A 14025-nucleotide genomic window follows, 5' to 3' on the forward strand; every position below is an offset into this window, starting at 1 on the left:
CCAGGTGTGTGTGTGTGTGTGTGTGTGTGTTAGCGTGTGTATCCTAGGTGTGTATCCCAGGTGTGTGTTTGTTAGCGTGTGTATCCCAGGTGTGTGTGTGTTAGCGTGTGTATCCCAGGTGTGTATCCCAGGTGTGTGTGTGTGTGTGTTAGCGTGTGTATCCCAGGTGTGTGTGTGTTAGCGTTTGTATCCCAGGTGTGTATCCCAGGTGTGTGTGTGTTAGCGTTTGTATCCCAGGTGTGTATCCCAGGTGTGTGTGTGTGTTAGCGTGTGTATCCCAGGTGTGTGTGTGTTAGCGTTTGTATCCAAGGTGTGTGTGTGTTAGCGTTTGTATCCCAGGTGTGTGTGTGTTAGCGTTTTCATCCCAGGTGTGTATCCCAGGGTGTGTGTGTGTGTGTGTGTGTGTGTTAGCGTGTGTATCCCAGGTGTGTGTGTGTGTTAGCGTGTGCACCCCAGTTGTGTGTGTGTGTTAACGTTTGTATCCCAGGTGTGTGTGTTAGCGTGTGTACCCCAGTTGTGTGTGTGTTGGTGTGTGTGTGTGTGTGTTAGCGTGTGTATCCCAGGTGTGAGTGTGTGTGTTTGCGTGTGTATGCCAGGTGTGTGTGTGTGTGTTAGCGTGTGTATGCCAGGTGTGTGTGTGTGTGTTAGCGTGTGTATGCCAGGTGTGTATCCCAGGTGTGTGTGTGTGTGTTAGCGTGTGTATCCCAGGTGTGTGTGTGTGTGTGTGTGTGTGTTAGCGTGTGTATCCCAGGTGTGAGTGTGTGTGTTAGCGTGTGTATCCCAGGTGTGAGTGTGTGTGTTAGCGTGTGTATCCCAGGTGTGAGTGTGTGTGTTAGCATGTGTATCCCAGGTGTGTGTGTGTGTGTTAGCGTGTGTATCCCAGGTGTGTGTGTGTGTGTGTGTTAGCGTGTGTATCCCAGGTGTGTGTGTGTGTGTGTGTTAGCGTGTGTATCCCAGGTGTGTGTGTGTGTGTGTGTGTGTGTGTTAGCGTGTGTATCCCAGGTGTGTGTGTGTGTGTGTGTTAGCGTGTGTATCCAAGGTGTGAGTGTGTGTGTTAGCGTGTGTATGCCAGGTGTGTGTGTGTGTGTTAGCGTGTGTATGCCAGGTGTGTGTGTGTGTGTTAGCGTGTGTATGCCAGGTGTGTATCCCAGGTGTGTGTGTGTGTTAGCGTGTGTATCCCAGGTGTGTGTGTGTGTGTTAGCGTTTGTATCCCAGGTGTGTGTGTGTGTGTGTGTGTGTTAGCGTGTGTACCCCAGGTGTGTGTGTGTGTGTTAGCGTGTGTACCCCAGGTGTGTGTGTGTTAGCGTTTGTATCCCAGGTGTGTATCCCAGGTGTGTGTGTGTTAGCGTTTGTATCCTAGGTGTGTATCCCAGGTGTGTGTGTGTGTGTGTGTGTGTGTGTTAGCGTGTGTATCCCAGGTGTGTGTGTGTGTTAGCGTTTGTATCCCAGGTGTGTGTGTTAGCGTGTGTATCCCAGGTGTGTGTGTGTGTGTTAGCGTGTGTATCCCAGGTGTGTGTGTGTATGTGTTAGCGTGTGTATCCCAGGTGTGTATCCCAGGTGTGTGTGTGTTAGCGTTTGTATCCCAGGTGTGTGTGTGTGTGTTAGCGTGTGTATCCCAGGTGTGTGTGTGTGTGTGTGTGTGTGTTAGCGTGTGCATCCCAGGTGTGTGTGTGTGTGTGTTAGCGTGTGCATCCCAGGTGTGTGTGTGTGTTAGCGTGTGCACCCCAGTTGTGTGTGTGTGTTAGCGTTTGTATCCCAGGTGTGTGTGTTAGCGTGTGTATCCCAGGTGTGTGTGTATCCCAGGTGTGTGTGTTAGCGTGTGTACCCCAGGTGTGTGTGTGTTAGCGTGTGTATTCCAGTTGTGTGTGTGTTAGCGTGTGTACCCCAGGTGTGTGTGTGTGTTAGCGTGTGTACCCCAGGTGTGTGTGTGTGTGTTAGCGTGTGTACCCCAGGTGTGTGTGTGTGTGTTAGCGTGTGTATCCCAGGTGTGTGTGTGTGTTAGCGTGTGTATCCCAGGTGTGTGTGTGTGTGTTAGCGTGTGTATCCCAGGTGTGCGTGTGTGTTAGCGTGTGTATCCCAGGTGTGCGTGTGTGTGTTAGCGTGTGTATCCCAGGTGTGCGTGTTAGCGTGTGTATCCCAGGTGTGCGTGTGTGTGTTAGCGTGTGTATCCCAGGTGTGCGTGTGTGTGTTAGCGTGTATATCCCAGGTGTGTGTGTTAGCGTGTGTATCCCAGGTGTGTGTGTTAGCGTGTGTATCCCAGGTGTGTGTGTGTGTGTTAGCGTGTGTATCCCAGGTGTGTGTGTGTGTGTGTTAGCGTGTGTATCCCAGGTGTGTGTGTGTGTGTGTGTTAGCGTGTGTATCCCAGGTGTGTGTGTGTGTGTGTTAGCGTGTGTATCCCAGGTGTGAGTGTGTGTGTTAGCGTGTGTATGCCAGGTGTGTGTGTGTGTGTTAGCGTGTGTATGCCAGGTGTGTGTGTGTGTGTTAGCGTTTGTATCCCAGGTGTGTATCCCAGGTGTGTGTGTGTGTTAGCGTGTGTATCCCCGGTGTGTGTGTGTTAGCGTGTGTATCCCAGGTATGTGTGTGTGTTAGCGTGTGTATCCCAGGTGTGTGTGTGTTAGCGTGTGTATCCCCGGTGTGTGTGTGTTAGCGTGTGTATCCCAGGTATGTGTGTGTTAGCGTGTGTATCCCAGGTGTGTGTGTGTGTGTTAGCGTGTGTACCCCAGGTGTGTTTGTGTTAGCGTTTGTATCCCAGGTGTGTATCCCAGGTGTGTGTGTGTTAGCGTTTGTATCCCAGGTGTGTGTGTGTGTGTGTGTTAGCGTTTTCATCCCAGGTGTGTATCCCAGGTGTGTGTGTGTGTGTGTGTGTGTGTTAGCGTTTGTATCCCAGGTGTGTGTGTGTTAGCGTGTGTATCCCAGGTGTGCGTGTTAGCGTGTGTATCCCAGGTGTGCGTGTGTGTGTTAGCGTGTGTATCCCAGGTGTGCGTGTGTGTGTTAGCGTGTATATCCCAGGTGTGTGTGTTAGCGTGTGTATCCCAGGTGTGTGTGTTAGCGTGTGTATCCCAGGTGTGTGTGTGTGTGTTAGCGTGTGTATCCCAGGTGTGTGTGTGTGTGTTAGCGTGTGTATCCCAGGTGTGTGTGTGTGTGTGTGTGTGTGTGTGTGTGTTAGCGTGTGTATCCCAGGTGTGTGTGTGTGTTAGCGTGTGCACCCCAGTTGTGTGTGTGTGTTAACGTTTGTATCCCAGGTGTGTGTGTTAGCGTGTGTACCCCAGTTGTGTGTGTGTTAGCGTGTGTATCCCAGGTGTGTGTGTGTGTGTGTTAGCGTGTGTACCCCAGGTGTGTGTGTGTGTGTTAGCGTGTGTACCCCAGGTGTGTGTGTGTTAGCGTTTGTATCCCAGGTGTGTATCCCAGGTGTGTGTGTGTTAGCGTTTGTATCCTAGGTGTGTATCCCAGGTGTGTGTGTGTGTGTGTGTGTGTGTGTTAGCGTGTGTATCCCAGGTGTGTGTGTGTGTTAGCGTTTGTATCCCAGGTGTGTGTGTTAGCGTGTGTATCCCAGGTGTGTGTGTGTGTGTTAGCGTGTGTATCCCAGGTGTGTGTGTGTGTGTGTGTTAGCGTGTGTATCCCAGGTGTGTATCCCAGGTGTGTGTGTGTTAGCGTTTGTATCCCAGGTGTGTGTGTGTGTGTTAGCGTGTGTATCCCAGGTGTGTGTGTGTGTGTGTGTTAGCGTGTGCATCCCAGGTGTGTGTGTGTGTGTGTTAGCGTGTGCATCCCAGGTGTGTGTGTGTGTTAGCGTGTGCACCCCAGTTGTGTGTGTGTGTTAGCGTTTGTATCCCAGGTGTGTGTGTTAGCGTGTGTATCCCAGGTGTGTGTGTTAGCGTGTGTATCCCAGGTGTGTGTGTTAGCGTGTGTACCCCAGGTGTGTGTGTGTTAGCGTGTGTATTCCAGTTGTGTGTGTGTTAGCGTGTGTACCCCAGGTGTGTGTGTGTGTTAGCGTGTGTACCCCAGGTGTGTGTGTGTGTGTTAGCGTGTGTACCCCAGGTGTGTGTGTGTGTTAGCGTGTGTATCCCAGGTGTGTGTGTGTGTTAGCGTGTGTATCCCAGGTGTGTGTGTGTGTGTTAGCGTGTGTATCCCAGGTGAGCGTGTGTGTTAGCGTGTGTATCCCAGGTGTGCGTGTGTGTGTTAGCGTGTGTATCCCAGGTGTGCGTGTTAGCGTGTGTATCCCAGGTGTGCGTGTGTGTGTTAGCGTGTGTATCCCAGGTGTGCGTGTGTGTGTTAGCGTGTATATCCCAGGTGTGTGTGTTAGCGTGTGTATCCCAGGTGTGTGTGTTAGCGTGTGTATCCCAGGTGTGTGTGTGTGTGTTAGCGTGTGTATCCCAGGTGTGTGTGTGTGTGTTAGCGTGTGTATCCCAGGTGTGTGTGTGTGTGTGTTAGCGTGTGTATCCCAGGTGTGAGTGTGTGTGTTAGCGTGTGTATGCCAGGTGTGTGTGTGTGTGTTAGCGTGTGTATGCCAGGTGTGTGTGTGTGTGTTAGCGTTTGTATCCCAGGTGTGTATCCCAGGTGTGTGTGTGTGTTAGCGTGTGTATCCCCGGTGTGTGTGTGTTAGCGTGTGTATCCCAGGTATGTGTGTGTGTTAGCGTGTGTATCCCAGGTGTGTGTGTGTTAGCGTGTGTATCCCCGGTGTGTGTGTGTTAGCGTGTGTATCCCCGGTGTGTGTGTGTTAGCGTGTGTATCCCAGGTATGTGTGTGTTAGCGTGTGTATCCCAGGTGTGTGTGTGTGTGTGTGTGTTAGCGTGTGTACCCCAGGTGTGTTTGTGTTAGCGTTTGTATCCCAGGTGTGTATCCCAGGTGTGTGTGTGTTAGCGTTTGTATCCCAGGTGTGTGTGTGTGTGTGTTAGCGTTTTCATCCCAAGGGTGTGTATCCCAGGTGTGTGTGTGTGTGTGTGTTAGCGTTTGTATCCCAGGTGTGTGTGTGTTAGCGTGTGTATCCCAGGTGTGCGTGTTAGCGTGTGTATCCCAGGTGTGCGTGTGTGTGTTAGCGTGTGTATCCCAGGTGTGCGTGTGTGTGTTAGCGTGTATATCCCAGGTGTGTGTGTTAGCGTGTGTATCCCAGGTGTGTGTGTTAGCGTGTGTATCCCAGGTGTGTGTGTGTGTGTTAGCGTGTGTATCCCAGGTGTGTGTGTGTGTGTTAGCGTGTGTATCCCAGGTGTGTGTGTGTGTGTGTGTGTGTGTTAGCGTGTGTATCCCAGGTGTGTGTGTGTGTTAGCGTGTGCACCCCAGTTGTGTGTGTGTGTTAACGTTTGTATCCCAGGTGTGTGTGTTAGCGTGTGTACCCCAGTTGTGTGTGTGTTAGCGTGTGTATCCCAGGTGTGTGTGTGTGTGTGTTAGCGTGTGTATCCCAGGTGTGTGTGTGTGTGTTAGCGTGTGTATGCCAGGTGTGTGTGTGTGTGTTAGCGTGTGTATGCCAGGTGTGTGTGTGTGTGTTAGCGTGTGTATGCCAGGTGTGTGTGTGTGTGTTAGCGTGTGTATGCCAGGTGTGTATCCCAGGTGTGTGTGTGTGTGTGTGTTAGCGTGTGTATCCCAGGTGTGTGTGTGTGTGTGTGTTAGCGTGTGTATCCCAGGTGTGAGTGTGTGTGTTAGCGTGTGTATCCCAGGTGTGTGTGTGTGTGTTAGCGTGTGTATCCCAGGTGTGTGTGTGTGTGTGTGTGTTAGCGTGTGTATCCCAGGTGTGTGTGTGTGTGTGTGTGTTAGCGTGTGTATCCCAGGTGTGTGTGTGTGTGTGTGTGTGTGTGTGTGTGTGTGTGTGTGTGTGTGTGTGTGTGTTAGCGTGTGTATCCCAGGTGTGTGTGTGTGTGTTAGCGTGTGTATCCAAGGTGTGTGTGTGTGTGTGTATCTTAAATGTGTGTATCCAAGGTGTGTGTGTGTGTGTGTGTTAGCGTGTGTATGCCAGGTGTGTGTGTGTGTGTTAGCGTGTGTATGCCAGGTGTGTATCCCAGGTGTGTGTGTGTGTGTTAGCGTGTGTATCCCAGGTGTGTGTGTGTGTGTTAGCGTTTGTATCCCAGGTGTGTGTGTGTGTTAGCGTTTGTATCCCAGGTGTGTGTGTGTTAGCGTGTGTATCCCAGGTGTGTGTGTGTTAGCGTGTGTATCCCAGGTGTGTGTGTGTTAGCGTTTGTATCCCAGGTGTGTGTGTGTTAGCGTTTGTATCCCAGGTGTGTGTGTGTGTTAGCGTGTGTATCCCAGGTGTGTGTGTGTGTTAGCGTGTGTATCCCAGGTGTGTGTGTGTGTGTGTGTGTTAGCGTGTGTACCCCAGGTGTGTGTGTGTGTGTTAGCGTGTGTACCCCAGGTGTGTGTGTGTTAGCGTTTGTATCCCAGGTGTGTATCCCAGGTGTGTGTGTGTTAGCGTTTGTATCCTAGGTGTGTATCCCAAGTGTGTGTGTGTGTGTGTGTGTGTGTGTGTGTTAGCGTGTGTATCCCAGGTGTGTGTGTGTGTTAGCGTTTGTATCCCAGGTGTGTGTGTGTTAGCGTGTGTATCCCAGGTGTGTATCCCAGGTGTGTGTGTGTTAGCGTTTGTATCCCAGGTGTGTGTGTGTGTGTGTTAGCGTGTGTATCCCAGGTGTGTGTGTGTGTGTGTGTTAGCGTGTGCATCCCAGGTGTGTGTGTGTGTGTGTGTGTTAGCGTGTGCATCCCAGGTGTGTGTGTGTGTTAGCGTGTGCACCCCAGTTGTGTGTGTGTGTTAGCGTTTGTATCCCAGGTGTGTGTGTTAGCGTGTGTATCCCAGGTGTGTGTGTTAGCGTGTGTACCCCAGGTGTGTGTGTGTTAGCGTGTGTATTCCAGTTGTGTGTGTGTTAGCGTGTGTACCCCAGGTGTGTGTGTGTGTTAGCGTGTGTACCCCAGGTGTGTGTGTGTGTTAGCGTGTGTACCCCAGGTGTGTGTGTGTGTGTTAGCGTGTGTACCCCAGGTGTGTGTGTGTGTTAGCGTGTGTATCCCAGGTGTGTGTGTGTGTTAGCGTGTGTATCCCAGGTGTGTGTGTGTGTGTGTGTTAGCGTGTGTATCCCAGGTGTGCGTGTGTGTTAGCGTGTGTATCCCAGGTGTGCGTGTGTGTGTTAGCGTGTGTATCCCAGGTGTGTGTGTGTGTGTTAGCGTGTGTATCCCAGGTGTGTGTGTGTGTGTGTTAGCGTGTGTATCCCAGGTGTGTGTGTGTGTGTGTGTTAGCGTGTGTATCCCAGGTGTGTGTGTGTGTGTGTGTTAGCGTGTGTATCCCAGGTGTGTGTTAGCGTGTGTATCCCAGGTGTGTGTGTGTGTGTTAGCGTGTGTATCCCAGGTGTGTGTGTGTGTGTGTTAGCGTGTGTGTGTTAGTGTGTGTATCCCAGGTGTGTGTGTGTGTGTTAGCGTGTGTATCCCAGGTGTGTGTGTGTTAGCGTGTGTATCCCAGGTGTGTGTGTGTGTGTTAGCGTGTGTATCCCAGGTGTGTGTGTGTGTGTTAGCGTGTGTGTGTTAGTGTGTGTATCCCAGGTGTGTGTGTGTGTTAGCGTGTGTATCCCAGGTGTGTGTGCGTGTTAGCTAGTGTATCCCAGGTGTGTATGCGTGTTAGCGTGTGTATCCCAGGTGTGTGCGTGTTAGCGTGTGTATCCCAGGTGTGTGCGTGTTAGCGTGTGTATCCCAGGTGTGTGCGTGTTAGCGTGTGTATCGCTGGTGTGTGCGTGTGTGTTAGCGTGTGTATCCCAGGTGTGCGTGTGTGTGTTAGCGTGTGTATCCCAGGTGTGTGTGTGTGTGTGTGTGTTAGCGTGTGCATCCCAGGTGTGTGTGTGTGTTAGCGTGTGCACCCCAGTTGTGTGTGTGTGTTAGCGTTTGTATCCCAGGTGTGTGTGTTAGCGTGTGTATCCCAGGTGTGTGTGTGTTAGCGTGTGTACCCCAGGTGTGTGTGTGTTAGCGTGTGTATTCCAGTTGTGTGTGTGTTAGCGTGTGTATCCCAGGTGTGCGTGTGTGTGTGTTAGCGTGTGCATCCCAGGTGTGCGTGTGTGTGTTAGCGTGTGTATCCCAGGTGTGTGTGTGTGTGTTAGCGTGTGTATCCCAGGTGTGTGTGTGTGTGTTAGCGTGTGTATCCCAGGTGTGTGTGTGTGTGTTAGCGTGTGTATCCCAGGTGTGTGTGTGTGTGTTAGCGTGTGTATCCCAGGTGTGTGTGTGTGTGTGTGTTAGCGTGTGTATCCCAGGTGTGTGTTAGCGTGTGTATCCCAGGTGTGTGTGTGTGTGTTAGCGTGTGTATCCCAGGTGTGTGTGTGTGTGTGTTAGCGTGTGTGTGTTAGTGTGTGTATCCCAGGTGTGTGTGTGTGTGTTAGCGTGTGTATCCCAGGTGTGTGTGTGTTAGTGTGTGTATCCCAGGTGTGTGTGTGTGTGTTAGCGTGTGTATCCCAGGTGTGTGTGTGTGTGTTAGCGTGTGTGTGTTAGTGTGTGTATCCCAGGTGTGTGTGTGTGTTAGCGTGTGTATCCCAGGTGTGTGTGCGTGTTAGCTAGTGTATCCCAGGTGTGTATGCGTGTTAGCGTGTGTATCCCAGGTGTGTGCGTGTTAGCGTGTGTATCCCAGGTGTGTGCGTGTTAGCGTGTGTATCCCAGGTGTGTGCGTGTTAGCGTGTGTATCGCTGGTGTGTGCGTGTGTGTTAGCGTGTGTATCCCAGGTGTGCGTGTGTGTGTTAGCGTGTGTATCCCAGGTGTGTGTGTGTGTGTGTGTGTTAGCGTGTGCATCCCAGGTGTGTGTGTGTGTTAGCGTGTGCACCCCAGTTGTGTGTGTGTGTTAGCGTTTGTATCCCAGGTGTGTGTGTTAGCGTGTGTATCCCAGGTGTGTGTGTGTTAGCGTGTGTACCCCAGGTGTGTGTGTGTTAGCGTGTGTATTCCAGTTGTGTGTGTGTTAGCGTGTGTATCCCAGGTGTGCGTGTGTGTGTGTTAGCGTGTGCATCCCAGGTGTGCGTGCGTGTGTGTGTTAGCGTGTGCACCCCAGTTGTGCGTGTGTGTGTTAGCGTGTGCACCCCAGTTGTGCGTGTGTGTTAGCGTGTGTATTCCAGTAGTGCGTGTGTATTAGCGTGTGTACCCCAGGTGTGCGTGTGTGTGTTAGCGTGTGTATCGCTGGTGTGTGCGTGTGTGTTAGCGTGTGTATCCCAGGTGTGCGTGTGTGTGTTAGCGTGTGTATCCCAGGTGTGTGTGTGTGTGTGTGTGTTAGCGTGTGCATCCCAGGTGTGTGTGTGTGTTAGCGTGTGCACCCCAGTTGTGTGTGTGTGTTAGCGTTTGTATCCCAGGTGTGTGTGTTAGCGTGTGTATCCCAGGTGTGTGTGTGTTAGCGTGTGTACCCCAGGTGTGTGTGTGTTAGCGTGTGTATTCCAGTTGTGTGTGTGTTAGCGTGTGTATCCCAGGTGTGCATGTGTGTGTTAGCGTGTGCACCCCAGTTGTGCGTGTGTGTGTTAGTGTGTGCACCCCAGTTGTGCGTGTGTGTTAGCGTGTGTATTCCAGTAGTGCGTGTGTGTTAGCGTGTGTACCCCAGGTGTGCGTGTGTGTGTTAGCGTGTGTATCCCAGGTGTGCGTGTGTGTGTTAGCGTGTGCACCCCAGTTGTGCGTGTGTGTTAGCGTGTGTATTCCAGTAGTGCGTGTGTGTTAGCGTGTGTACCCCAGGTGTGCGTGTGTGTGTTAGCGTGTGTATCCCAGGTGTGCGTGTTAGCGTGTGTATCCCAGGTGTGTGCGTGTTAGCGTGTGTATCCCAGGTGTGTGCGTGTTAGCGTGTGTATCCCAGGTGTGTGCGTGTTAGCGTGTGTATCGCTGGTGTGTGCGTGTGTGTTTGCGTGTGTATCCCAGGTGTGCGTGTGTGTGTTAGCGTGTGTATCCCAGGTGTGCGTGTGTGTGTTAGCGTGTGTATCCCAGGTGTGTGTGTGTGTGTTAGCGTGTGCATCCCAGGTGTGTGTGTGTGTTAGCGTGTGCACCCCAGTTGTGTGTGTGTGTTAGCGTTTGTATCCCAGGTGTGTGTGTTAGCGTGTGTATCCCAGGTGTGTGTGTGTTAGCGTGTGTACCCCAGGTGTGTGTGTGTTAGCGTGTGTATTCCAGTTGTGTGTGTGTTAGCGTGTGTATCCCAGGTGTGCGTGTGTGTGTGTTAGCGTGTGCATCCCAGGTGTGTGTGTGTGTGTGTGTGTGTGTTAGCGTGTGTATCCCAGGTGTGTGTGTGTGTGTGTGTGTTAGCGTGTGTATCCCAGGTGTGTGTGTGTGTGTTAGCGTGTGTATCCCAGGTGTGTGTGTGTGTGTTAGCGTGTGTATCCCAGGTGTGTGTGTGTGTGTTAGCGTGTGTATCCCAGGTGTGTGTGTGTGTGTTAGCGTGTGTATCCCAGGTGTGTGTGTGTGTGTGTTAGCGTGTGTATCCCAGGTGTGTGTTAGCGTGTGTATCCCAGGTGTGTGTGTGTTAGCGTGTGTATCCCAGGTGTGTGTGTGTGTGTTAGCGTGTGTATCCCAGGTGTGTGTGTGTGTGTGTGTTAGCATGTGTATCCCAGGTGTGTGTGTGTGTGTGTTAGCGTGTGTATCCCAGGTGTGTGTGTGTGTGTTAGCGTGTGTATCCCAGGTGTGTGTGTGTGTGTTAGCGTGTGTATCCCAGGTGTGTGTGTGTGTGTTAGCGTGTGTATCCCAGGTGTGTGTGTGTGTGTTAGCGTGTGTGTGTTAGTGTGTGTATCCCAGGTGTGTGTGTGTGTGTGTGTTAGCGTGTGTATCCCAGGTGTGTGTGTGTGTGTGTGTTAGCGTGTGTATCCCAGGTGTGTGTGTGTGTGTGTGTTAGCATGTGTATCCCAGGTGTGTGTGTGTGTGTGTTAGCGTGTGTATCCCAGGTGTGTGTGTGTGTTAGCGTGTGTATCCCAGGTGTGTGTGTGTGTGTTAGCGTGTGTATCCCAGGTGTGTGTGTGTGTGTTAGCGTGTGTATCCCAGGTGTGTGTGTGTGTGTTTGCGTGTGTATCCCAGGTGTGTGTGTGTGTGTTAGCGTGTGTATCCCAGGTGTGTGTGTGTGTGTTAGCGTGTGTATCCCAGGTGTGTGTGTGTGTGTGTTAGCGTGTGTATCCCAGGTGTGTGTTAGCGTGTGTATCCCACGTGTGTGTGTGTGTGTTAGCGTGTGTATCCCAGGTGTGTGTGTGTGTGTGTTAGCGTGTGTGTGTTAGTGTGTGTATCCCAGGTGTGTGTGTGTGTTAGCGTGTGTATCCCAGGTGTGTGTGCGTGTTAGCTAGTGTATCCCAGGTGTGTATGCGTGTTAGCGTGTGTATCCCAGGTGTGTGCGTGTTAGCGTGTGTATCCCAGGTGTGTGCGTGTTAGCGTGTGTATCCCAGGTGTGTGCGTGTTAGCGTGTGTATCGCTGGTGTGTGCGTGTGTGTTAGCGTGTGTATCCCAGGTGTGCGTGTGTGTGTTAGCGTGTGTATCCCAGGTGTGTGTGTGTGTGTGTGTTAGCGTGTGCATCCCAGGTGTGTGTGTGTGTTAGCGTGTGCACCCCAGTTGTGTGTGTGTGTTAGCGTTTGTATCCCAGGTGTGTGTGTTAGCGTGTGTATCCCAGGTGTGTGTGTGTTAGCGTGTGTACCCCAGGTGTGTGTGTGTTAGCGTGTGTATTCCAGTTGTGTGTGTGTTAGCGTGTGTATCCCAGGTGTGCGTGTGTGTGTGTTAGCGTGTGCATCCCAGGTGTGCGTGCGTGTGTGTGTTAGCGTGTGCACCCCAGTTGTGCGTGTGTGTGTTAGCGTGTGCACCCCAGTTGTGCGTGTGTGTTAGCGTGTGTATTCCAGTAGTGCGTGTGTGTTAGCGTGTGTACCCCAGGTGTGCGTGTGTGTGTTAGCGTGTGTATCCCAGGTGTATCGCTGGTGTGTGCGTGTGTGTTAGCGTATGTATCCCAGGTGTGCGTGTGTGTGTTAGCGTGTGTATCCCAGGTGTGTGTGTGTGTGTGTGTGTTAGCGTGTGCATCCCAGGTGTGTGTGTGTGTGTGTGTGTTAGCGTGTGCATCCCAGGTGTGTGTGTGTGTGTGTGTGTGTGTGTGTTAGCGTGTGCATCCCAGGTGTGTGTGTGTGTTAGCGTGTGCACCCCAGTTGTGTGTGTGTGTTAGCGTTTGTATCCCAGGTGTGTGTGTTAGCGTGTGTATCCCAGGTGTGTGTGTGTTAGCGTGTGTACCCCAGGTGTGTGTGTGTTAGCGTGTGTATTCCAGTTGTGTGTGTGTTAGCGTGTGCATCCCAGGTGTGCATGTGTGTGTTAGCGTGTGCACCCCAGTTGTGCGTGTGTGTGTTAGCGTGTGCACCCCAGTTGTGCGTGTGTGTTAGCGTGTGTATTCCAGTAGTGCGTGTGTGTTAGCGTGTGTACCCCAGGTGTGCGTGTGTGTGTTAGCGTGTGTACCCCAGGTGTGCGTGTGTGTGTTAGCGTGTGCACCCCAGTTGTGCGTGTGTGTTAGCGTGTGTATTCCAGTAGTGCGTGTGTGTTAGCGTGTGTACCCCAGGTGTGCGTGTGTGTGTTAGCGTGTGTATCCCAGGTGTGCGTGTTAGCGTGTGTATCCCAGGTGTGTGCGTGTTAGCGTGTGTATCCCAGGTGTGTGCGTGTTAGCGTGTGTATCGCTGGTGTGCGCGTGTGTGTTTGCGTGTGTATCCCAGGTGTGCGTGTGTGTGTTAGCGTGTGTATCCCAGGTGTGCGTGTGTGTGTTAGCGTGTGCATCCCAGGTGTGTGTGTGTGTGTTAGCGTGTGCATCCCAGGTGTGTGTGTGTGTTAGCGTGTGCATCCCAGGTGTGTGTGTGTGTTAGCGTGTTCACCCCAGTTGTGTGTGTGTGTTAGCGTTTGTATCCCAGGTGTGTGTGTTAGCGTGTGTATCCCAGGTGTGTGTGTGTTAGCGTGTGTACCCCAGGTGTGTGTGTGTTAGCGTGTGTATTCCAGTTGTGTGTGTGTTAGCGTGTGTATCCCAGGTGTGCGTGTGTGTGTGTTAGCGTGTGCATCCCAGGTGTGCGTGTGTGTGTGTTAGCGTGTGCATCCCAGGTGTGCGTGTGTGTGTGTTAGCGTGTGCATCCCAGGTGTGCGTGTGTGTGTGTTAGCGTGTGCACCCCAGTTGTGCGTGTGTGTTAGCGTGTGCACCCCAGTTGTGCGTGTGTGTTAGCGTGTGTACCCCAGGTGTGCGTGTGTGTGTTAGCGTGTGTATCCCAGGTGTGCGTGTGTGTGTTAGCGTGTGTATCCCAGGTGTGCGTGTGTGTGTTAGCGTGTGTATCCCAGGTGTGCGTGTGTGTGTTAGCGTGTGTATCCCAGGTGTGCGTGTGTGTGTTAGCGTGTGTATCCCAGGTGTGCGTGTGTGTGTTAGCGTGTGTATCCCAGGTGTGCGTGTGTGTGTTAGCGTGTGTATCCCAGGTGTGCGTGTGTGTGTTAGCGTGTGTATCCCAGGTGTGCGTGTGTGTGTTAGCGTGTGTATCCCAGGTGTGTGTGCGTGTGTGTTAGCGTGTGTATCCCAGGTGTGTGTGCGTGTGTGTTAGCGTGTGTATCCCAGGTGTGTGTGTGTGTGTGTTAGCGTGTGTATCCCAGGTGTGTGTGTGTGTGTGTTAGCGTGTGTATCCCAGGTGTGTGTGTGTGTGTTAGCGTGTGTATCCCAGGTGTGTGTGTGTGTGTGTTAGCGTGTGTATCCCAGGTGTGTGTGTGTGTGTGTGTTAGCGTGTGTATCCCAGGTGTGTGTGTGTGTGTGTGTTAGCGTGTGTATCCCAGGTGTGTGTGTGTGTGTGTTAGCGTGTGTATCCCAGGTGTGTGTGTGTGTGTGTGTGTTAGCGTGTGTATCCCAGGTGTGTGTGTGTGTGTGTGTTAGCGTGTGTATCCCAGGTGTGTGTGTGTGTGTGTGTGTGTGTTAGCGTGTGTATCCCAGGTGTGTGTGTGTGTGTGTGTGTGTGTGTTAGCGTGTGTATCCCAGGTGTGTGTGTGTGTGTGTGTGTGTGTGTTAGCGTGTGTATCCCAGGTGTGTGTGTGTGTGTGTTAGCGTGTGTATCCCAGGTGTGTGTGTGTGTGTGTGTGTGTTAGCGTGTGTAT

The 14025-nt window shown here is 52.1% G+C and overlaps 2 protein-coding genes across 4 annotated transcripts in view; one reads left to right on the top strand and one right to left on the bottom strand.

The window, feature by feature from the left end:
* Nucleotides 1-14025, top strand: part of LOC120048605 (cell adhesion molecule 4-like) — a 752359-nt gene that overhangs the window by 447265 nt on the left and 291069 nt on the right. The gene's annotated exons all lie outside the window — the stretch shown is intronic.
* Nucleotides 1-14025, bottom strand: part of LOC120048587 (chromodomain-helicase-DNA-binding protein 4-like) — a 49305-nt gene that overhangs the window by 18659 nt on the left and 16621 nt on the right. The window lies entirely within an intron of this gene.

The sequence above is a fragment of the Salvelinus namaycush genome, chromosome 5 (assembly GCF_016432855.1).
Source record: "Salvelinus namaycush isolate Seneca chromosome 5, SaNama_1.0, whole genome shotgun sequence".
NCBI classification, from domain to species: domain Eukaryota; kingdom Metazoa; phylum Chordata; class Actinopteri; order Salmoniformes; family Salmonidae; genus Salvelinus; species Salvelinus namaycush.